General features: G+C 33.3%; 1 protein-coding gene across 2 annotated transcripts in view; it reads right to left on the bottom strand.

Moving 5' to 3' along the window:
• The window catches only part of LOC123703780 (sperm surface protein Sp17), an 87846-nt gene that overhangs the window by 10861 nt on the left and 50830 nt on the right, over window positions 1-26155 (bottom strand). The gene's annotated exons all lie outside the window — the stretch shown is intronic.

The raw sequence follows: 26155 nt of genomic DNA, 5'->3' as shown, positions 1-26155 counted from the left end.
GGAACGTAATTAAATATCAAAGCCAAAAGGAAGCATGACGTCGGCAAATATTGAAAATTATGAGATTCCCGCTCGTTTTCACTGAGTTAAAATTCTTCTTCATCCATGTTATAATTTTAATTAATGTGAAATATGTGTTATAAGGTAATTAATTATAATTTGTCTTGTAATTCAAGGTAATTCACACATTTTGGTTTTTATCAAACTTTCAAAGCATTTTTTGAATCCTACCTATTTCTTAAGTTAAATAACTAACATTTGTAAAAAAATGAAATTAAATATAATAAAAAATACAAGCTGTTTACTATTATCCATTTTTAGTTATTTGCAACTGTAAGCCATAATGAAGGTAGGGCTTCAATATTTATACCATACTTAAATATTTATATACTCGAATCTAGCTTACGCAATAAAAGACCTACATGGAAACCCTTAATATCTTTTAAAGTCAGAAAGACAGTTACCCATGTTATATAACTGCCGAAAGGTAAGCCATTTTTCACCAAAATCTCGTAAGAAATAAAACCTTTCTATCTCGCTTACCGATACGAAGTCGGGTTAAGATTGATTGTAACTTGGTAAATAGTATTTTGGTGGAGATTGGTTATAAGTGCTTAGAATAGTTTATTTGTTGTGGAAATGTGGCTTTTCGGCAACACATTTATAATCACAATAAGGAATAAACTTCCGTGACACGCAAGTATTATAAAAATACTAGCTTACCGCCCGCGGCTTCGCCCCCTTTGCCTAAAACCTAGTAAATTATATACTAGAACCTTCCTCTTGAATCACTATATCTATTAAAAAAAACCGCATCAAAATCCGTTGCGCAGTTTTAAAGATTTAAGCATACAAAGGGACATATAGGGACAGAAAAAGCGACTTTGCTTTATACTATGTAGTGATAAGCAGTATATAGATTATAGAGTCTTCCTCTATAATATACATATAATATAGATTATCGCGTTAAACTGATCTTTCAGCTTTATAAATTCAGCATAATATTATGTAGAATGTAAAATATATGTATTTACATAGAAAGAACGGCAACACATACGTAATATTTTACGAATCGTTAAGCTTCTAAGTTCTTTCTTATATTTTAAAGCATATTATATATGTTACAGTCAAAACCCTGAACCAGTCAATAACGTTATTGACCGGTAAAATCAGTTAATAAGGATATTGACTAAGGGCGTCGGTTAATATCCTTATTAACTGATTTTATCTGATTAAACCAGTTAATAACGTTATTGACTAAGGGCATCGGTCAATATCCTTATTAACTGATTTTAAGTCGAGACACCTAGTCAATATAGGTTTTAACCGACGTGCCCAGTCAAAACTCATAAAAAGTTAAGGACGTTAGTGAAATTATACTAGAAAATCATTTAAAAAGGTTCATAAAACTTTTTAAAGTGCAATATTTAAGAGTTTTATGTTTTATTAATTAATTCGGGGTATTGTTTGTAAACTGCAACCGCACGAGAATACGTGCCCCAAAATATTTTGAAGATGGCAATTGTGTTTTAATAACAACTAGGTTTCCGCCCGCAGCTTCGCCCGCGCAGTCAAAGAAAAACCGCATAGTTTCCGTTCCCGTGGGATTTCCGGGATTGCGTTAGTTTCTGACTTGATGGAGTGACCTGCAGGTGTACTTCGAAGACTGCTACTGGATCTAATAGACGAGTAGAGCTAGGAATGCCGAGTTTGGGCTCGTTTTGTTAGTTATGTCGAGACCTTACCTCCGGACTTGATGGAGTGACCTGCAGGTGTACTTCGAAGACTGCTACTGAAACTATTATACGAGTAGAGCTAGGTGTGCTGAGTTTGGGCTCGTTTTGTTAGTTATGTTGAGACCTTACCTACGGACTTGATGGAGTGACCTGCAGGTGTACTTCGAAGACTGCTACTGGAACTAATAGACGAGTAGAGCTTGGTGTGCCGAGTTTGGGCTTGTTTTGTTAGTTACGTTGAGACCTTACCTCCTGACTTGATGGAGTGACCTGCAGGTGTACTTCGAAGACTGCTACTGGAACTAATAGACGAGTAGAGCAAGGTGTGCCGAGTTTGGGCTCGTTTTGTTAGTTATGTTGAAACCTTACATCCGGACTTGATGGAGTGACCTGCAGGTTTACTTCGAGGACTGCTACTGGAACTAATAGTGTGCCGAGTTTGGGCTCGTTTTGTTAGTTACGTTGAGACCTTACCTCCGGAATTGATGGAATGACCTGCAGGTGTACTTCGAAGACTGCTACTGGAACTAATAGACGAGTAGAGCTAGGTGTGCCGAGTTTGGGCTCGTTTTGTTAGTTATGTCGAGACCTTACCTTCGGACTTGATGGAATGACCTGCAGGTGTACTTCGAAGACTGCTACTGGAACTATTTATACGAGTAGAGCTAGCTGTGCCGAGTTTAGGCTCGTTTCGTTAGTACCCGCTGGTCACTCCATCAAGTCCGGAGGTAAGGTCTCAACATAACTAACAAAACGAGCCCAAACTCGGCACACCTAGCTTTACTCGTCTATTAGTTCCAGTAGCAGTCTTCGAAGTAAACCAGCAGGTCACTCCATCAATTCCGGAGGTAAGGTCTCAACGTAACTAACAAAACGAGCCCAAACTCGGCACACCTTGCTCTACTCGTCTATTAGTTCCAGTAGCAGTCTTCGAAGTACACCTGCAGGTCACTCCATCAAGTCCGGAGGTAAGGTCTCGACATAACTAACAAAACGAGCCCAAACTCGGCATTCCTAGCTCTACTCGTCTATTAGATCCAGTAGCAGTCTTCGAAGTACACCTGCAGGTCACTCCATCAAATCAGAAACTGACGCAATCCCGGAAATCCCACGGGAACGGGAACTATGCGGTTTTTCTTTGACTGCGGGGGCGAAGCTGCGGGCGGAAACCTAGTTGTTATTAAAACACAATTGGCATCTTCAAAAATATTTTGGGGCACGTATTCTCGTTCGGTTGCAGTTCACAAACAATACCCCGAATTAATTAATAAAACATAAAACTCTTAAATATTGCACTTTAAAAAGTTTTATGAACCTTTTTAAATGATTTTCTAGTATAATTTCACTAACGTCCTTAACTTTTTATGAGTTTTGACTGGGCACGTCGGTTAAAACCTATGTTGACTAGATGTCTCGACTTAAAATCAGTTAATAAGGATATTGACCGATGCCCTTAGTCAATAACGTTATTAACTGGTTTAATCAGATAAAATCAGTTAATAAGGATATTAACCGACGCCCTTAGTCAATATCCTTATTAACTGATTTTACCGGTCAATAACGTTATTGACCGGTTCAGGGTTTTGACTGTAACATATACAACAATAATCACTTCTAGAAAGTTCTGAAATATTTTTACAAAAGTACCTTTAAAGTTTAAACCACTGCAAGTGGAATATTGTTCCAGACGTTGGAACAAAGAGCGTAACAAAAACGTAACGACAGGAAATATTTTCGTGGAACAAAAGTTACGAGTATTTGCCGTAAATATTACTCGAGGGATATGGAATTACGCGATCTTTGGTGAGAATGCTTTGTAGTTTTTTGCTTGTGTTTATTTTAGAGACTCGAGGGACGGTTGTGGCGATTTTCGCGAAAAGGTGATTGTGGTAAATTGTTTGTGTATGTAGTGTAAAAGTGTTTGCTATTCTTTCAGTACATTTTAAATTGATGTAATAAGTTGGTACAATAATATATATGACGTAGTTACGTTATTATAAGCGTAGATAATAGAAATGTTAGTAGGTTATAATCGTGTTAGTTAATGTTAATGTTAGTTAATCGTGTTAGTTAATGAATAACAATAAGATACTATTGCTTTTACTTCCATACTTCCATACTAATATTATAAATGCGAAAGTAATGCTCTGTCTGTCTGTCTGTTACTCAATCATGCCTAAACTACTGAACCAATTTTCATGAAATTTGGTATGGAGATATTTTGATACCCGAGAAAGGACATAGGCTACTTTTTATCCCGGGAAAATGACGCAATGCCGAAAACCCCACGGGAACGGGAACTATGCGGGTTTTTCTTTGACTGCGCGGGCGAAGCCGCGGGCGGAAAGCTAGTCTACTATAATAGTTAAAAATAAAAATATAAGAATTACAAAAACTGTTGTGAATCATAAAGTAAAGATGCTTGTTGTATTTGTATAAAATAATTACATTCGAACCTAACGCAAATGTAAAATCAAACGCAATCATTTGTACAATATTAATAAGGTTTTTACATACCTTTGTGACCTTAGTAATAAATAAGCCTTTGTCTCAACAATCTAATTTGGGCCAAGAGCCAAAATTCAAAGTATGAGCTAGCAATAGTTCATATTTCACAAACGTCTGGCGGGTTTTGACCGCAATTAGTTTATTATAGACCTTATCAAATAGGATAGACGTTTGAACTAAATATAGCAAATAACTTTAGTAAATTAATAAGTTTAATAAATTTATATTATAAACTCAAACTGTTTGAGTTTGAGTTCATATAAATTGTTTGTTTATTCAATTAGACTTCTTCGGGAAGCACTTTTGAAACGTCGTTACATATTTTTAACATTTACCACCGATATAAATAACTTTAGTTTAATCTAAGTGGATACCTATGCCCTATACCATATTTTATATATTATGCTAATACTAGCCACCTGTCCTAACTTCGCCCGTATACGGGATAAATAAGTGTTATTCTGGAACAAAAGCTACATCACTGCAAAGTATCATCAAAATCCGTTGTCCGTTAGCTGTTTTCGCGTGAAAGAGCAATATCCATCGTCACAAATTTCGCATTTATAATGTATATCAGTAAAAATATACTTTTCCAATGATAAATCAGTTATTGATAAAAACAAAACCTCTATTTTGTCTCCATACAATTTACTTATTGTTTAGGACTCAGGTCATAACTCATATCAAAGAAATATTCCACAATATAATATTTTTCTCCATAAAAACTAAACAAGAATTTAGTAAACAATTTTAATTTCTTCCACAGTCCAAGTAAGCCGGGTTGTAATTGAAAAAGTTTCAAAACCGCGCTTTGTTGGACATTTATATATTTATAACCTTTGAATATTGCAAGTTTTACTTTTAAAAGTGTTTCTTGAATAAAAAACGAGAATATTTAGTTCAATATGAGATAGTTTTTGAGCTAGGTGCTGATAGCTACCTACTCAATTATCAAATATAATTTTATGTATATAGTATTTGCTTCTGGACTTTGGTTTATGTAGACTTCTAATGCCATGCTTGATGCGCGCACGATAGTTAGTATGAGTCGCTTTACTGACTACTAAAGATAATAAACACAAACGTCTTTTTCCGTACATTATAAAACTAGATATTAAACATAGAAAATAATCAAAGAAAATTTACATAAAAGATTCTTTATACCTGTCCCTTTTCTTATTGAACGTTATTAGGTATGTTACTTTATACTGATTTTTCACCCTCTGAATTATTATTTCGATCATTACTGATGCTTTTAGGCGTTTGTAAACAAAATATCGAATGACACCCGTGTAGGCTCTACCCTAAAAGGGATTTTTCAGATGTTTTTATTTTTTTCATAGATCGCAAACGCCTACGTGATTATTCTTTTTTGCAGTTTAGTAAAATTCATTTTCGAAATTTATCATTTTTCAAGTTTTATTATTTCACAAATAAGGATCTATTTTCATATGAATATTGTTTTCTATTAATTACATATTTCATATGTTTTTGATGTACTTAGTCTAAAAATGTTTTAATGTTTCATTTGGAATCATCTGCTTCATATAAAGTAGTACATATTTATATTTCAATATTATTTAATTTCATCCAATTATTTTTGCCGTAAATGAAATTGTCACAGAATATCTTTTAGAGCGGGCGCGCACGAGCAACTTAGTTTTTGTCTCTGTCGCTGTCTCCTCGCAAAGTTTTGAACGATGCGCACACGAAAGCGACAGCAACGCAACTTTTTCTTTAAAATTTTCTGCATTTATCAACATGGATTTCGAAGAGACGGTTGTGGTCTGTGCTCTTGTCCTTAGAAACCGAAGACGGCAGCGAAAAAGGCAATATTGGGTGCACCCATTATGGAGTGAGAGACTGACATTGGGGAAATTCCATACAATGTTTTTAAAATTGAGAACATTTCCAAAAAAAATTTTTTAGTAATTAATAATATCAATATCAATCTTTTTTATTTTTTAATTTTCCGTTTTTGAAGTCGGTTGTTTTTAACGAAGTTATTTTTATTTAATACTTTTTAGTGTATTTTTCAACACGAATCAAACGAGCCCAAACCCGATAAAGTTGAGTCAATATATTACTAAGTTCCTATGGCCACCTTCCGATTCCATCATCAAATCAGCTCTATGTCATGATAATGTTTCATCGCTATCCAATTTACATACGTATACAAAATTTCAGTTCAATCGGTTACCTGGAAATGAATCAAAGTTACTTGCTACATTTTAATTAAGTCATCGAGATCAGACAAAAATGCTCACAAAATAAAAACTACTGGGCTTATCCGAATAAATTTTATGGGACCAATCCCACACCATTCTGCATCAAACAAAAAAAGAGTCACGTAAATCGGTTCAGAAACCTCGGAGTAATCGGTGTACATACATAAAAAAATATACCGGCCGAATTGATAACCTCCTCCTTTTTTTTGAAGTCGGTTAATAAAACTACTGTGTACGAGAATAAATACGTTGACATAAATACGTATTATCGCTACGCCGGTTACGCGGCAACTGGCCGGCGGCCGCCGACAGGCAACATTTTTGTCGCCGTGCGCGCACTTGCATTGAAACCAATAGATAGGGCGACAGTTGCGTCGCGGGCTTGTCTCCGAACCCGCGGACAAAAAAGTCTCCCGGGAGTTGCGTCGCTACGTACGCGCACTTTCATACTAGCCCATGGCTGGAGAGACAAAATAGTTGCGGAGACAAAGTTGCTCGTGCGCGCTGGCTCTTAATATATATAAATCTCGTGTCACAATGTTTGTCTTCAATGGACTCCACATAACCGATTATAATAAAATTTGCACACCATGTGCAGTTCGATCCAACTTGAGAGATAGGATAGTTTAAATTTCAAATCGTTTAAGAGAAAGCGGGCGAAGCCGCGGGCGGTAAGCTAGTATTATATATACAGCATAGCTCTATAAAATGTTATATCGTAAATTATATTTGGGAAAGAGAAATTGTTGGTTGAAAATTTCCATACAATGTCCATTTCTGATAAACTCGTGAATAATGTCGGGTTGGAGACCTCATTGGGTTTCAGGCTTTATATTCACTTACATACCTATATTTTGATCTTTTAATACTGGAATATTATTTTTTTCATATGATATTAAATTTATTGTATCCTTCTTCAATAGATAAATTCCATTTTTTTAAACATTCAAACTAACTAATAACAAATAAAAAATATGTCAGTATACATAATTATCTTCATACCTGTGTCCTTATCAAGTACTAGCTTTCCGCCCGCGGCTTCGCCCGCGTTTTCAAAGAAAAACCTGTTCCCGTAGGATTTCCGGGATAAAACCTATCCTATGTCCTTTCTCGGGTATCAAAATATCTATCTATCTATCTCTATACCAAATTTCATGCAAATTGGTTCAGTAGTTAAGGCGTGATTGAGTAACAGACAGACAGACAGAGTTACTTTCGCATTTATAATGTTAGTATGGATTCCGTGCCTGTGTTGTAAAATTTAAGCATGAATTATTTTTGGTGAAACAACATCTAATATAAAATAACTTATAAAGGTCCACATATTCAGAAATGTGTTAAAGAATTTACTGAAACTTTTCTAGGAAAACTAATTGAATACATACCTAGCTTTCAAAATATTTACAAAAATGTAACCCTACCATTTTGTGAAGTCGGCTAATTTCAGCAATCTGCACCAAGCCTAAATTCCACTAAAACTTGCTACATAATAGCTACGTGCTTTGGCGGCAAAATTACATTTTATGTAGTTTAATGTGGGTCAAATTGCTTGGTTAGTGCAATTTTGCTTGTATGGTAGGACCGAGTTTGGAGGTAAAATTTTTAAAGTAGATAGTGCCTTTTTGGGTTATTGTATTGTAAAGTTTATTCTCATGGCTGTTTTTTAAATAATTCGCACGCAAAATTTACAAAAAAATGAATAAAATTAATCTAAATAGTTATAGTTACCAAAGTTAAATACAAAACTAGCTTACCGCCCGCGGCTTCGCCCGCTTTGTCTCAAACCTAATAGATTATACACTAAAACCTTCCTATCGAATCACTCTATGTATTAAAAAAAAATCCGTTCCGTAGTTTTAAAGATTTAAGCATACAAAGGGACATAGGCACAGAAAAAGCGTGTTTTATAGCATGTAGTGATTAGTACAGTCAGATAACAAAAGCACATAATTAAAAAATGCAATATAAAAGATTAAAATTAACGTTCCATTAATTATTAATTTCTTATTCATACTCATCTCATCTAACCTACATGTTTCGTATTCTATTTAAAATTTCAAACACGTACATAGTTGTACCCCAAATTGCCGTTTTTATTTTTTACAAGTTAAAAAATACAAGTTCCTGTAAATAAAAAACCTCTTTGGCTCTCTGTACAGGCACTCTGCCAAGTGTTTTTAATGTTACGGACACAGTTTTACAACTGAAAAGGCTTTTTAAAAACGCATTGCTTTTGTGATTGCGCACTAAACATGTAAGACAAATTGCTAACATTTTTAGTGTAAGTTTGAATTATGACTATAAATACGGTAGGGAGGTAGAGGACTTTTGATAAATTATTATTACAGCTTTAAATTGAACTGTCGTCTGTGTTCAATTAGTTCATCATTTTTTAATGAAATCTGTAAAATAAAAATAAAAAAATGTAAAAAAAGGACTGATTTGAAGGCGGTCTGAAGTCGTGAGAAGTAAATCCATCCATCGCCATTGATTTTAGATTTCAGAAAAATGTTGAAATCGTTCGCAAAAATTAACCGCTTTGTTAGTTAAATACCTCATCAAGTTTAATATCAATATACGAATTTATAAAATTATAATCTAAACTGAATACGCATTTATCATAGTTTGGTAGCAGACAAATTTTAATATACCAAACACATGTTTCAGAAACTTAGTGTAGTTCCCGAGTTACGTTTTAGTCACTGTTATTTTAGCATAAGTACACTACAGGGAGGTTTTATGAATAAACTTATGTGACTTTTATGATACTAACATTATTATACTATCTAGCATCGCCTGAAAAATTAGACCAAATTTTTTACACGTATTGCGATGAAAAACAAAAACAAAATTCGACAAAACTGCATTGTATATGATAACAGAGGTTTATACCTACTGTTAATACAAAATAACATTTTTTTTTATTAAATACACGAATACAGAAGAAAATAAAAAGAAAACAGAGAAACATATTAGATACAACTTGGCCTTATCGCTTACAAGCTCTTAAATGTGATATCTGCCAGGCAAACTTATAATAGTTAATAATGGTAATATGTATATGGTATGTAATAAAGCTTAAAAAACTGAAAAAATATTAACGATATAATTACTATGTCAATATCCTGAAAAGTGGATCTACATAACTATTATAAAACATAGGGCATTTAAAAGATGATGATCAACAACAATATTATTAACCAAATACTCAATACTTTTTTTTTATTCAATACTAATAGTACAAAAGTTTGATAAGCTCGCAAATTTCAGGAACTAGTAGTTCTAGTAACATCAAAATTGTCGCAAATTTCAGGAACTAGTAGTTCTAGTTACATCATAATTGTCGCAAATTTCAGGAACTAGTAGTTCTAGTTACATCATAATTGTCGCAAATTTCAGGAACTAGTAGTTCTAGTTACATCATAATTGTCGCAAATTTCAGGAACTAGTAGTTAGTAGTTCTAGTTACATCATAATTGTCGCAAATTTCAGGAACTAGTAGTTCTAGTTACATCATAATTGTCGCAAATTTCAGGAACTAGTAGTTAGTAGTTCTAGTTACATCATAATTGTCGCAAATTTCAGGAACTAGTAGTTCTAGTTACATCATAATTGAAATCTAATTTGTCCATGTAAGTTACGCTATAATACAGCATTGCGCCAAAAAGGAGCTTCAATGTATAAATTACGCAGGAAAATTGTGTCTAATCACCTTCATGCGGACCAAGCAGGTACAAACTATATTACCTATATTATACTAGCTGGCTCACGTAGTTTCATCTGCTTTTAACTTTTTCTATATTTTGTATACTTTATCTATACTAATATTATAATGTATAGTTAATATCATAAAGCTGAAAAGTTTGTTTGTTTGTTTGAACACGCTAATCTCAGGAACTACCGGTCCGATTTGAAAAATTCGGTGTTCGATAGCCCATTTTATCGAGGAAGGTTATATGCTATACATCATCACGCTAAGACCAACAGAAGTGGAGCCACGCGGGTGAAACCGCAGAGCGCAGTTAGTTAATCATATCGCTATTCTCCTTCTATTGGTAGCATTATGTTTATAGCCTATAATAACACAAAGTAATTTAATGAAAATATGTACTTTACGTCTACCCTATATGATATATCATGTTTTTTATTCCATTGCAATTGGTAGGTACAATAAATAGTTAATAAACAAATATTTTTCAATTAAAACTAGCAGTTCCTTTAATAAGCATGTGTAATAAACATCTTCAGCTTTATAATATTAGTACTACTTTATAGTCACACATAAAAGCATTTCAAGAAATGACCAGCATGTAGCAGGCATTTTGTAAAGTTGGCACGCTCTCTCCATTTAGATGATTAAAGCCTTTGTGTACGAAACAGTCATGTTTCAAGATATGCAGAATGTTTCTCAAAATACATGTCTTATAAATTCACTTTTTGGTCCCTTTTTACTATTATTTATGTAGCTTCCATGGTTGTATGTTTGTTCATTTTATTATTTATGTAAGGGGCTGGAAGAGGTTTGGCAAATAGAAGCCAAGAACGTCCATAACTATGAACTATTACGATATTTCCTTTTCTGTGCTGTTTAAGTAAACCCTTGCTCAAAAGTTGATTTAATAATGTTTTATTAATTATTTTTCTAGTATTTTATTTATAAAAGAAGTTAATTCCTAAGTTGTTGGACGTCTTATTACAGATTTATGACAATATTATATGCCTACCAATGTTTGCAAAAAAAAAGGTATTCGAACAAGGCTATTCAGGAAATTAGCATGCAATGCATCGAGTTAGATTTTGGAAAGACAAGGTATTTATTTATTCGAAATTCCTACATAAATAAATCTCCTTGTGTGGATTACATTCATAAGAAGATAAAACGTCTGTTGAGAGACATTACATGCTTGAGCCATAATGGATACTAAAATGTCTACACGACTTAACATTTATGAGGTCTATGATTATGTTTTCATACAAGACCCTATGGAATTCATAAATCATGCTAGATTTTTAAAGGAGAAAATAATTTGACTTTGTTTGCAAGAAGAAGATAGTTTAAATCTAAACATACCTACAATATAATCGGTAAAACTGTACATTGAATATTTTTTTAATAATATCGAATAGAAAAATATACTTTTTCAATTTTTTGTCTATATGTATGCCCGGGCTAAACTCGAAAATTACTGAATGGATCAATGCAAGTAAAACTGCGGGGCAAAGCTAGTGGGTAAATAAAGGTAAAATTCGTAGAAGTGGAATCAGGTTAATGCCTTATTAAACTACCTGAAAACTTAAATGCCTGGAACAGGAATCAGTTTAATTTACCTGAAAAATTCACGTGAAGTCTGGAAAATATAGTTCTCATTACCATCTTCAAATATTTTCAACAGAAAAATAATAATATGAATATCAGATGAAAGACGTCTGAGATATATTTTTGAAAATAATACACAAAGGAACGTCCTTGAAATAAAGGACTTATAGAAAATAATCTTTTGAAGATGAATATTTAATTCAGAAAGGATATCGCAAAGAGATGGGTAAAGTAATTCACATATTATAGTACATTAAAATATAGTTAAGGCGTTAATATACCAGATACCTTTCTATATAATAAAAATGAATCGCTAAACGTGTTGCTAAGCGTGGGTGCTTTTCTACTAATAATGTGCGAGGAATGTGTTTGTAAAGAACCAATAAAATCGCTTCATTTAGTTTGAAGTACCCTAAAACTCGAGAACGGTTCGGTCAATTCGGCAAGGAATGTTCTCATGGAGAGAAAACACAAAAAACGCCATAACAACGTCTGCTGGGACAGCAACACCATTATATTATATTAATAATCTTAATAAATAGTATATAGGTATTAGGCAATCAATATTTCACACATAGATAGGTAGATAAGTGAATAGTTAAGGTGTTTATCTATATGATATATAATATATAAGTAATCTTACAAGGTTTACGTGAGCTTCACATATTGTTATGCTTATGTTATAATAGGATTACATACAGCCCAGTTCGCGTGAATTTACTGTTGAGAGCTCCTTGTTTGAGCGTTCTTGTAATTCTGTTACATGTATATCTAGTGTAATAATAACTAGTGCAAATAGTTTCGTGGGTTCAGATTTGAGTGTAGTAGATTTAGTTTTGATTTGAGAAAGGAATTGATGAAGATTTTTATGGAAGTATTGGATATGTTAATGTTTGTTCCGTATTTACTAAAAATTTTTCTGAAAGTTTGTATTCGTTGTTACACATTTTTACGTAGGCTGATGGCTTTCTGAGTATATCCCGATGTAATGATTGAACTGTGTAGGTATGTATAATTACTGAAAAAATTTCATGTTTCAATTGTATTAATTTCTGTTTATTATATCTTACTAATATTATAAATGCGAAATTTGTGAGGATGGATGGATGGATGAATGTTTGTATCTCTTTAACGCAAATTTTACTGAGTCGATTACAATGAAATTTGGTTTCTAGGTAGCTGAAGACCCAGAATGAAATGAGCTTTTATATCCCGGAAATCCCATAGGAACGGGAATTACGCGGGCTTTTCTTTGAAAACGCGGGCGAAGCTGAATATAAAGACACAAGATTTAGGGTGCCATCAGACAGACTGCATCGTAGCAACTGCGCGCGGTCGATATATATAACTGCAAGCAGTTGTGTGTTCGACTTCATGCTGTCATGATATCAACTGCACGCAGTCGGCTGCAGTCGAGTGAAGTCAATATCAACTGCATACAATCGCGCGTTCAACTTCGCGCGGTCGGCTGAAGTCGGGTAGCGTCGCCGCATGCTGTCCACCGCTACTGCATACAGTTAGTGTGCAGTCAGTCAAAGAACCGAACGCAAAATAATAGCAAAATAATATTCCGTATGGCAAAATAACAGCAAAGGATCAATCCACATTCGTGGTGTATTTTGCAGTTTTTTAATTCGGTTATATCGCCGGCGGCGGCGGCGCCGTAATAATATTAAGAGGCCTACCTACCTACCTACCACCGAGCCTTAAACGTAATATTACAGTATTAGGCTGCCATCAGACAGACTGCAACACAACAACCGCACGAAGTCGCATTAGTAACCGCACGCAGTTGCTATACTCAACTGCAAGCAGTTGTCTGCAGTCGGGTCCGACTTCACGCAGTCGAAACCAAGCATGTAGGCCAAGAGTTAGTGTAAGGTTTGACGTCGAAATGGAAGCACACACGTTCTTAATATTATTACGGCGCCGCCGCTGCCGGCGATATAACCGAATTAATAAACTGCAAAATACACCACGAATGTGGATTGATCCTTTGCTATTATTTTGCCATACGGAAGGTGATTTTTTCATACTGTATCCGAAATTAAGACAAGATGAACGTAAATTTTACAACTACTTTAGAATGTCAATTGCTGCATTTGATCAATTAAACGATTTACTAAAAGATTCAGTATCTCATCAAGACACTCACATGCGGAAGAGTATTTCAGCTGAAGAGAGAATTGCAATCACCATAAGGTAAGACTTTCCATTTTAATGTGTATTTATTTTATCCAATAATGTTTGTATTATTTTAGTAATTATTTGATATTTTCTTCTAATAAAGTTAACGTTGCTGTGCTACAAAAGAGGCGCCAGCAAACTTAAAATAACTAAGCAGAATGGAAGGAATACCGAAAAAAGATGGATGGATTGCGTGAAGGAGGATAATATGATAGCGAAAGGAGTGGATGACGAGTTGACGAATGAATGATAGAAGTGAATGGAAGAAGAACACATATTATACCAAGGATTGAATTGAATCTTGAAATTGAATTGATCGAAATCCATATTGTTTTGTAATTCCGAATGCAAGTAAAGTCTAAAAAATGACGACGCAACGCAACCGATACGTGCGTTCGGTTCTTTGACTGACTGCACACTAACTGTATGCAGTAGCGGTGGACAGCATGCGGCGACGCTACCCGACTTCAGCCGACCGCGCGAAGTTGAACGCGCGACTGTATGCAGTTGATATTGACTTCACTCGACTGCAGCCGACTGCGTGCAGTTGATATCATGACAGCATGAAGTCGAACACACAACTGCTTGCAGTTATATATATCGACCGCGCGCAGTTGCTGCGATGCAGTCTGTCTGATGGCACCCTTACGCTCTTCAATATCAAAATTTTCACCTATCACATTCACTATACTAAAAATCTTAAAATAGAACTCCATTTTATCAAATTACTCTACTAAATGGATCGTTTAAGTACCGCACGGCACACCTTAGTTCTATAATAGGCGAAAAGTGGACTAGGTTTCAGCACGGAAGCTCTAAATCGATAAAGGATTTAGCAAAGGTTTAGTACATTTATCTTACTTTACTTGTTTCTACTATAATCTGTACTATTCTGCTAATATTATAAAATGGTTGTGAGGATGTATGTTTCTTAATCTTTAAATAAATTTGCACACCCAGTTACCTAGTCGGTAGAATATTTTAGCGCTATAACATTGTAATAACAACATCTACTTAGTATAGTAATTAATTTTTTGCAAATAAATGTAATTTGAATTATGAATTTGAAAAACCTACGAGTACTTAAGAAATACTTGATTCAAACCGCGCGGCACAGCTAGTTATATGTTTGTTTGTCTCTACATCTTTATCGAGTAACGTACACTCTTTTTATACCGAGAAAACCCAAACGAAGCAGGATCAAGTTGCTAGTATTAAATACAGAGAAGATTAAATTTACACTAATTAAAGATAAATACAGATATTTGAGGGTAATTGAAAATTGTTCTCATTCGTTTGTAATTATGTAGCTCTAGCGAAACGTTAATTATTAAATAGCTATGCTTGTATTAGCTGTGCCCCGCGGTTTTACTTGCGATGAAAACTATGGTCTAACATTTATGATTAAAAGTTACAGTTAATGGTTGACAATTTGGTATTAAATGGTTATTAATTAATAAATTCAATCGTATTCAACTATTTACATTCAAAATTTCATCCAATTCGGTGTAATAGGTAAGTAGTTCAGCTGTGAAGCAGCAGATAAATTTTCACACTCATAATATTATTATGTACCTTTTTTATAATATAATTAATCGTTTATAAAGTATTCATGTTTATAGTCGTTATTAGCGTATCACTACATAGTATAAAATAAAGTAGCTTTCTCTGTCCCTATGTCCCTTTGTATGCTTAAATCTTTAAAACTACGCAACGGATTTTGATGTGTTTTTTTTTAATAGATAGAGTGATTCTAGAGGAAGGTCTTAGTATATAATTTATTAGGTTTTAGAAAAAGCGGGCGAAGCCGCGGGCGGTAAGCTAGTAAAGTATAAAACATACTCTTTAATGAGCATAAATACAATTTATACTTAATCATAATATTATATAAGAAATTCCCTCCGCAAAAAGGAAATTTATCTTAGTAGAGAACTAACATAAATATGCCTAGTCTTGTCTTGCTTCACAGAAACAACCAACAATATGGAATATTTTAGCATTCTCATGAGAAATATTGCATTTCAAATTCAAACGTTGTATTCATGTGTTTTATTGGTATGAAAATAATATATTGGTCGTATGACGTATCAAAATTGAATTTAAGAATATCTTTCACAAAAATGCGGCATAAATTTAAGTTAAGGTCAATATTTTATTTTCCACTAGTTTTCCGCCCGCGGCTTCGTCCGCGCAGTCAAAGAAAACCCGCATAGTTCCCGTTCCCGTGGGATTTCCGGGATTGCGTCATTTTCCTGGGATAAAAAGTAGCCTATATCCTTTCTCGGGTATCAAAATATCTCTATAGCAAATTTCATGAAAATTGGTTCAGTAGTTTAGGCGTGATTGAGTAACAGACAGACAGACAGAGTTACTGTCGCATTTATAATATTAGTATATGGATTATGTAAACAGCATTATGTTGATAAAATGAGCCTTATAATAATCTAAAGTTTGTTTGGTTGAACGTGTTAATGTCAGGAACTACTGATAGAATAATTATTTTTGAAGTGAAACTGCTTTAGGCGCGTTGAGAGTAAAATTTCCAAGCGTCACGGCTATACTGTCATGTCATGGAGTGAGGCGACGATTTTGGTTTCTTTGAATCTTGCCAAAGAAGTTTCACTTATGACACGGTCTTTTGTTGTGTTGGATACCACAATTACTACGGAAGGCAGCAATGAAAAATGTTTATTCACATTTAATACGGTAGGTATTCCGGTACAGGAATAAAACGTCCTTGAAACCAAGAAAAATCGGAAAAGGTTACTAACATCTATGTTAATATAACAAAAACTCGAATAAAGGTATTATACATTTATACGTAAAGGGTACATGTTGACCCTTTTTGTAAAAGGAGAGTCGATGCCTAAAAGGCCACAATAGTACAATGGTTACGGAAAATCGTTACAATTGAAAGGTACAAGGTTCAATCCATATGAAGAGATATTTAAAATACTTGTTTTAAAAGAGTATACAAGTCTCATCTATTTAAAATATGCATATTAGATCACTATTCACTACATAGTATAAAACAAAGTCACTGCTGTCTGTCTATCACGGCTCTATGTATGCTGCGAATTTCAAAACTATGTAACGAATTTAGATGCGGTTTTTTTATTAGGTAGAGTGGTTCTCGAGGAAGATTGTAATATAATTATTATTCCTTTAGTTTTAGACAAAGCAAGCGAAACAGCGTGTCGAAGCTAGTCATATAATCAGTTTTCTAAGCTTTGCCTTTAAAAGTTTTCAATTATTGTCCCGAGTGTTTTCGTTATTGTAAAGTTTTAGGACAAAATATGAGCATCTGCATCATACCATTTATCAAATTAAAAGGCGTATTAGCTATACCAATTGTAAGTCTTATTTATTTGAATATGTTATATTTTGATCTCGACTTTCTAGCTGCTGGTTGATTTTGTACTAACAACATTAAGTCTAACCAGGCAAGTATGGGCCGATTTTTCAATCCTTGGTTAAAATGTATCCGTCCAATAAAGTATTACACGAACATTTTAAAATGTCACCTGTAAACTGTCAAATACGGACAATTAGAATACATTTTTGAAATGGTAGTTTAATACGTTATTCGATGAAAAAGTTTTAACCAAGGATTGAAAAATCAGCCCTTAGTAAATTATAAATACACATGCACAAAGTTAACAAAATATAAGGAGTCCAATTAAAACCAATTTACAACGTAAATGCAGTCACGCGAACAATGTATATTTAAGGTTTTAAAATGTCCATTTCACTCCATTTCAGTAACATACAAGATAGATAAAATTGCACTCTATGACAATGTAATAAGGTTGAAATTCAAACAAATTGAATAAAGTTCATGCAAAGGCTGTAGTAATTTCTATTAGGTCTGTTAATGTGGATATTGCTTTTATTAGCTGTGATAATGGGTAAATGTTTTTAGAGTCATTCGAAGTCGAACTAGCTGGGAATTTCTTCGGTATAGCTTTAATAATTATATTATGCTAGCTGTTCCACGCGGTTTTACCCGCATTGCGTGATGATATATTATAGCCTATAGCCTTCCTCGATAAATGGGCTATCTAACACCGAAATAATTTTTCAAATAGGACCAGTAGTTCCTGAGATTAGCGCGTTCAAACAAACAAACAAACTCTTTAGCTTTATAATATAAGTATAGATTTGAGCGTAAGTGACGAAAATAACTTTATTTTAGAAGATTTGAAGGTTACGATTCATTTATTAATACAATTTATTAAACATGGGTATCAAATTTTAATATCTATAGGTACTTATATTATAGAGCTGAAGAGTTTGTTTGTTTGGACGCGCTAATCTCAGGAATTACTAGTAAATTAAATTTCAATTAAATATTATTCAATTAAAAATTATATTAAATTCTTTTGGTGTTAGATAGCCCATTTACCATCAGCACGCTAAGACTAACAGGAGCGGAGCACTGCGGGTAAAACCGCAGGGCACAGCTAGTAAGGAGATAAAATCATTTTTGGAAATAGTGTAGTGTTTCTGAATACTAAATTTTACAAACATACACCGTGTTTCCTTTTTACAATATTTCTTCAGGACTCTTTTCGGGTGTATTACCCGGATAAAAAATAGCCTATATATTTTTCCGGGACATAGCCTATTTACATAATAAATGTCTACCAAATCTAGTAGTTTTGTGAAGAGTAACAAAACTGTTTACAATGTTTTCATAGTAATATTATTATATTCTCTGTGGCAACACTGTCGTATATTTTATTATACGTTGTATAGTTTGTTTGTTTTTTTAATACAAACGACGTCAAACGTTTTCTTTTTTCTGCAGCATTTATTTCCATAAAAGGTCCATTTACTAAAGTGTTTTTCTATAAAATCAAATCACACAAAGGAATATTATACAGTATCGGAACCTGATCATGATAAGGAAACCCTGTATGAAAGATTGCGTTATTTTGTATTATATGAAGCCTTACGTGTAAGTAATGTTGTTAGAATATATATTCTAGTCACAAAATTTTGATGTGGTGACAAGGTATTTCTTATTAAATTATAACATACTTCTTAATATACGCAAGGGTGACCGACTGACTGACTTATCTAACAACGCACAGTCCAAATTACTTGGCCAATCGGACTGAAATTTGGTATGCCGATATCCACTATTATATATGACTAGCTTTCCGCCCACGGCTTCACCCGCGTTTTCAAAGAAAAATCCGCATAGTTCCCGTTCCCATGAAATTTCCGTGATAAAACCTATCCTATGTGTTAATCCAAGTTACCCTCTATATGTGTGCTAAATTTCATTGTAATCGGTTAAATCGGTATAATTAGATCTAAAATGTTATCGATTCTGAACCATTTCTGAAAATTTGGCTGGTCATTGAAAACTAACCCTGTATACTTCGATCACAAACACTTCACACACTACACATCGATCCTCACAAACTTTCGCATTTATAATATTTGTATATATAGGATAGGATAGGATGCAAGCCGCTAAGAAAGGATTTGTATAAATTCTACTCCCAAGGGGATAAAAGCTCAAATATTATAAAAGTATAAACAAATATCATATTATTTTATAAGCAAGGATTGAAAAAGCAGCCTTATGCCGAAATTGAAGGAATCCTTTCTTAAATAAATGGAAGTATAGTGCAAAATTTCAACCATTTAATTTATAGCTTGATATGTGTAGACAATAATATGCCAATTACACATATTCACCGCCTCATATGCTCAATTTAGGCCGGTTGCAGAGCTTCACCGACCCTCAGTGCGTACGTCAGTCGCGTTTGTCATATGTATGGAAATTCATAAAACCGTCGCGTTTGTCATATGTATGGAAATTCATAAAACCGTTCATAGCTAGACCGACCATACGCACGCGTATTAAATTAGCTGCCTTAAATTAGCTGTCGCTTAAAATGACAACTACGGAAAATTGTATGGAAATTTACTTTTACGTCAAATTTGCAAAAATCAGGGAGAACTTGTCTTCAGGGCTTAGTTAATTACCCTTTTATCTTCTCTTCTCTAATATATAAAAATCAATGCCACTTTTCGTTGTAATTCCATAACTCGAGAACGGCTGAACCGATTTCGATAATTCTTTTTTTATTATATTCCTTGAAGTACGAGGATGGTTCTTATGTAGAGAAAACGTTAATATGTACCACGGGCGAAGCCGGGGCGGACCGCTAGTCTATTTATATTATTAACACCAAACATCACACGTAAAGGGTTAATAAAATCTAACACTAGCGTGAGGCTCCACCATTAGGCAAGATGGATTGACCCCGCCCTACACTGTAGCCTTCACATTTTCATCGCGAAATTATAAAGCACTTTGATTATAGCGATAATTGAAAACCAATTTATAATGAGGTGATCAATTTGCTTGGGATTATTGTAAGGTTCTGGAAATTATGGGCGGATTTCGGATCGATTGACCGGTGGGCTTAGTTAGAGGTCGTGGGTTCGATCTCCAAATATTTGAGTGATGAACAGATGTAATATATGCTCTGTGTCTGGGTGTTAATTATCTATATAAGTATTTATTTATAATTATATATGTATGGTTATCAGCCATCTGGTTTCCATAACACAAGCGAAAGCTTAGTATGGGATCAGATCGTGCCGTGTGTGAAAATTGTTCTGAATATTTATGTATTTATTTAGCGTGTAGATAGAAAGAATGTAATACAAAATACAAAAAGTTAAAGAGTTTATTAGCAAATAGATAACAATTAACAATAAATATGTAAACTAGAGAATAGTTTTGAAAGGAGTTTTATTTGCTATATTATAATTAAAAATGTAGGTCTCTTTTCTTTTATAGCCACTAGGCTATACAAGCTTATTACTCAAGAGATACTTGTTTTATAACCCTTTTATTTTTGAATTTTAGTATTACCTGCGTACGTTTTGCGTTAATTCTTAAAATAAATATTTTAAAAAGGTAGATAAATCATCAACATTATACCCACGTTAGTAATTTTTAACGTGAAACTCTGTTATATTCAAGTATTGTTCCCGAAAGATTATGAAAGATCTCATTTAGCATTCTTAAGAGTTTTTAAGGGAAATAATTCAGTTCCTTATTTGAAGATTTATGTTGAATATTTGAGTTTGAGAGTAACGAGAAATGTTAAATATAATTTTTTATCTAACTAGCTGCGCCCTGCGGTTTACCCGCATTTTATGTTGAGGAAATTTAGCGTTATATATTTTACTTGTGTACAAGTATAAATATTTAAGTTCAGTTTAATATCAATTACATATTAATTTATAATTGTAACTTGCTTACCGTCCGCGGCTTCGCCCGCTTTCTCTAAAACGATTTGAGATTTAAACTATCCTATCTCTCAAGTTGGATCGAACTGCACATGGTGTGCGAATTTTATTATAATCGGTTGAGTGGTTTAGGAGTCCATTGAGGACAAACTTTGTGACACGAGATTTATATATATTAAGATAAATAATTTATTAACTGTGATTACAAAGTAAATATATCACGCCATTGGTAAATGTTTTCAACAACAACATTGCGAGTAAATCAATCTGTAAATTAATTCTCCTATCAATATAAATAGCAATGTTTGTTTTATCTCTCAATATATTATTACCAATTGATGTAACTGTTTGTATATGTGTGGCCTCGTAGCTTCCAAACGAATAGACCGATTTAATTGAGTATTTTCAACAAAGTATTTACCTTGCAAACGAACGCAGACGTAATAAGGTATCTGGCATAGTATATAAAAACTAATACAAAGTATGTACCCATAGTAGGCGTCATTAGATTAGGTATTAGCTATTGCAAGTAAATCTCCATTTAGTTTTTTTATGTTACTCTTAACATTGCATGTTTTTAGAATTAGTGAATAAATAATTATTTATATAAATTTATCTTTACCTGAACAACTGGAAATTATAGAGCGTGTCATGTCTCAGCGAATTTAAATTCAAAATTCAATATTTTATATATGGTTTAGTTTTTAACACTTTGAGCAGTCTGTGGTTTTAAGTTTTAACCTATTTATACCAGTAAATGAATGGATCAACGTTCAATCTGATTTCAGTTGTGGTAGGCTTTGATAACTGGCTGTGAGTGTGCTAAAATTATAAGCTTCACTATATTAGTATGGGTGTAATTTTTTTTTTGCAGTACAATAGGGGAGCGCTTGGCCACAATCTCGCCTGATGGTAAGCTGAGATGTGGCCTAACATGGAGCGTGCTTCCCTAGAATGTACCTGTTCACTCTCCTCTTGAAGACCTCCATATTGTACTCGTCGGGGAACTTCTTTATATTATAAATATTCCAAATTTAATTAGTCATTGCACGTTCGAAAATTACTAGTTGAATTATTAGGGCTACGCCTGTGATATTGCATTATATTTTTTTTTTTACACATTAGATTACTTCTAAATACTTTATAACTGGAAATCAACACTTTTGAATGCTTTACTTTGATTTATTTTTCCATAACATTTCAACTCTATTTCTTCCTGAAGGTAGGTACTCGAAAATCCTTGAATTTTTCCATATTTATCTTTAAAGTTAAGAATACTTCAAAACACTTGGACACGAATATAAGATACGTCTCATACATTGAGGACGTAAATCAAAGGGACACAGCAATAAAAAACATAATAAATCCCATGAAATTGTTCGACAAGCTGAACATTGAAGATTGTGTACAAAATACATTTTTGATACTCTGCCAAGAACTACGTATTCCCTTAGGCGGCAGTCGCCGACGCCCAATTTTTCATTTTAAATTCGTTTGCTCAAAAAGTCAAGGAATCTTACTTTACGGCGACGCTGAGGAGCATTTTTAAAGAAATATTCTCGGAAATTTATCAGCAAGGAGAATTCTTTTTTGCTTACAAGACGTTTGAAACGATTCAATTTGAGATTGAGAGAAAAGACGCATATGTCAAGCACAGAAATTAATTTCATTGAAAACCAAACAAAGGGATAGTCTAAAAAATACCACGAGATCAAAAATCCTTATCACACATATGCAATTTATACCGTATGACTGGCATAAAAAGAACGAACAGAACATTCCTTTTCTGTTCGTTCTTTTTATGTCCGAGAGGGGAACATCAAAAATATCCCCACAATACATTTATAATACTGCCCTATGATCAAAGCTGAGCCCTTTGTGTCTCAATGATCTGAACACAATCCTCCTTTCAGTGAAGGGACGATTGTTTGGGAAGTTTCGAAGTATTCGAGCCTTCGATGAGTGCAAAGATTTCACCAAGTTTTGTCCAACTAATGTTATGAAATGGAAAGTTTGTATGTTTGATCCTCTGTTTTCTGAAGGTCGGAAGGAATATGGGAGACGCAGTTATTAAGTATAGTATAGGATACAGTCAAGACTCAAGAGCCTTTTGCAAATTTGGTAAATTGCATACAATTGCTACAACTGTAATTGGTACTAATGCCTTATTTCTTATTGATTATGTATATTTATCTTGCAAATAATAGAAATTGTATCATTGTCTAACAGAATAGAACAAAACAAACAAGGATGATACGGGCATTTAATCTAAAAACGGTATATTATTCGAAGATAATCCTTGGAGGTTTTTGTTATTATAGAAGTAAGAAACCAAATAAAGAAAACTTCAAGTTTAAACGATATTATATTATAGATATTACGCTGAAAGCCGATATCAATTAACATTCTATTTTCTTAAAATTTTAAGATGAGTCTTTGTTAATTGTATTTCTGTCAGAACAAAGGTCTTTATACCCGATTCCGAAAAAAGCCGCAGCCTTAAACTAGTTCATCACTTCACAAAAATTAAAACTCGTCCTACTTTAGCTAAAATAACTCGCAATAAAAATAATTGCAATAAACATATAACCCGGGTGAATAGAATAAATGAATGCCAAATCCAATTCACTAATTAACGTTCTAATTAAATTGTAGTGCTTCTGAATTCAGCGGTATAATAGTAGTTCCTCAAATTTTCCTTGCTAACACAATCTTGTGACAATGGGGCTTCGAATGAATTATGTATCTATGTGTGAATGTAGAGGTAGTATGTGTGTGTACGTTTTAATTTGGCCGGGTTATAATGTGGCTTTTCGTTGTTATTTTAATGTGTTTGGTTTCATTATTATTTATTCGTTAACTGATGAGACTAATGTAATAATTTATGCGTTGTTGTATTTGTCGCTTGTATTAGAATAATACTGCCAAAAATTAAAAAAAAAAAAAAAAAAAAAACAAAAAAGAGCTGCCTAATTCGTTAATAAAAATATAGGATTTGTTATAAAGATTTCCAGTTTGCCATTTTAAAGTTTTTCATCAACGATCAAGAAGACTTATTTATCAAATATATTAGATAGCTTTACAACAAATTTCGTTGCTAAAAATTATATTTTCGTTATATTTTCTATCAATGGCGCTTTAATAATACTTAATTGTGAAGTCCATTAATTTAAACTTCTTTGAACACAGGAACCAGTGTTTGTAAACTGTATTTAAACACAGAATTAACTGCATTAGTTGTTGTTTGACAAACGTTAGTTATGCAAAACGCGCCTTGTAAACTTACCCTTATATGCAACGTCAAATTTAAACACTCTGTGTGGAAGGAGCCTAACTGAAAAATATAACGATGTAAAGCAATCTTTACCGAGAAAGAATATTCAAGCGATTTGAAATTTTAAAATATCATATCGTTAAATTTAAATTCTGTATTTGAATCGCAACAAACGTAGCTTCTGGATGCGGCCTTAGACGTCCTTTGTAAATTTTAAATTACATTTTATTCAGTTGCGGGCTTTTCCACAAATAAACTGGGCCAAACTGTCGTCAGGCTGATTTGAATTTTTTCACATTAACAATAAGAACGGTATTCCTGTGTGCCCAGATAAGGCTGTTTACAGATGGATTTTAATATTTAAATGGGTAAAAATTCCAGCTAAAATACGTGTAGATTTATTTGGTGGCAATTTTTGTTTTTTCACAACACAAAGAAAAACATAAATTTGGCAGCGGACACCTAACAAAGTATGATATGTATCTAATACATAAATGTAAAAATGCTAATTTGGTAAAACAAAGATTTTTCGTTGAATTATATGAAACTTTGAAACGATGTACTTTACAAATAAGTACATAATGTAAACATATTTCTTTACTTCACTACATAGTATAAAACAAAGTCGCTTTCTCTGTCCCTATTTCCTATGTCCCTTTGTATGCTTAAATCTTTAAAACTACGCAATGGATTTTGAAGCGGTTTTTTTTTAGATATAGATAGAGTGAGTGATTCAAGAGGAAGGTTTTAGTATATAATTTATTAGGTTTTAGACAAAGCGGGCGAAGCCGCTGGCGGTAAGCTAGTATATAATATAGCTAAACAGATAGTAAATAGGTGTTGTCATTAAATAAAAGTATTGAAGGTAGGAGAAAAACAAAAAAACTATGTATTTTCCCGTAGTAAGAAGGTAATCAGGATATTCGACGAAAATAAAATATCATTTAAAATCCTGTATTTATTAAAAAAAAACATAAAGCAGAAAAAATTCATTAAAACATTTGAAATATGATTTAATATTTGAATTTTACGCGAAATTTGTTCCAACAACTTCGTTACAAATTCCACAATTCATTTCCAACCAGATTAACGGCTTAACAATACAATATTCAATTACATACCTAGCGTTCGAAATGGGTTAATTAGATTTTGTTTTCTATATTGTAATTAAATTAAATAGCTTCATAATAAAGTACTTACAAAATTACCTTACATAGTACCATACCTATTTATTGCGAAAGTTTGTCTGTTTGTCTGTTACGCTTTGTGAAGACGCGGAAAATAGCTAGTACATTATTTAATGTAGGTAGTTATAAAATATTAATTTGATAAGAATATTTTTAGGCTCCTTGTTATAATCTTTGTTGTACAATAACATGATTACTCGTAAGTGGTTACTAGTTACCATAAAATACTAATTATTATCCTTTGCCTATTTTAATAATATGATAGGTAAGTTAAAGGTAACTTCTTATAACTATGTATTCATGTGGCTATGCCCCTTTGTACTATTATAATGTATTATGATGTATATTAAGTACTAGTGGTCCGCCCCGGCTTCGCCCGTGGTACATATTTCGCAATAAAAAGTAGCCTATGTCCATTCTCGGGTATCAAAATATCT

Source organism: Colias croceus, chromosome 27 (assembly GCF_905220415.1).
Source record: "Colias croceus chromosome 27, ilColCroc2.1".
Classification (NCBI taxonomy): domain Eukaryota; kingdom Metazoa; phylum Arthropoda; class Insecta; order Lepidoptera; family Pieridae; genus Colias; species Colias croceus.
Note: the sequence above shows the minus strand (reverse complement) of the source record. Positions and strands in the feature narration are given on the sequence as shown.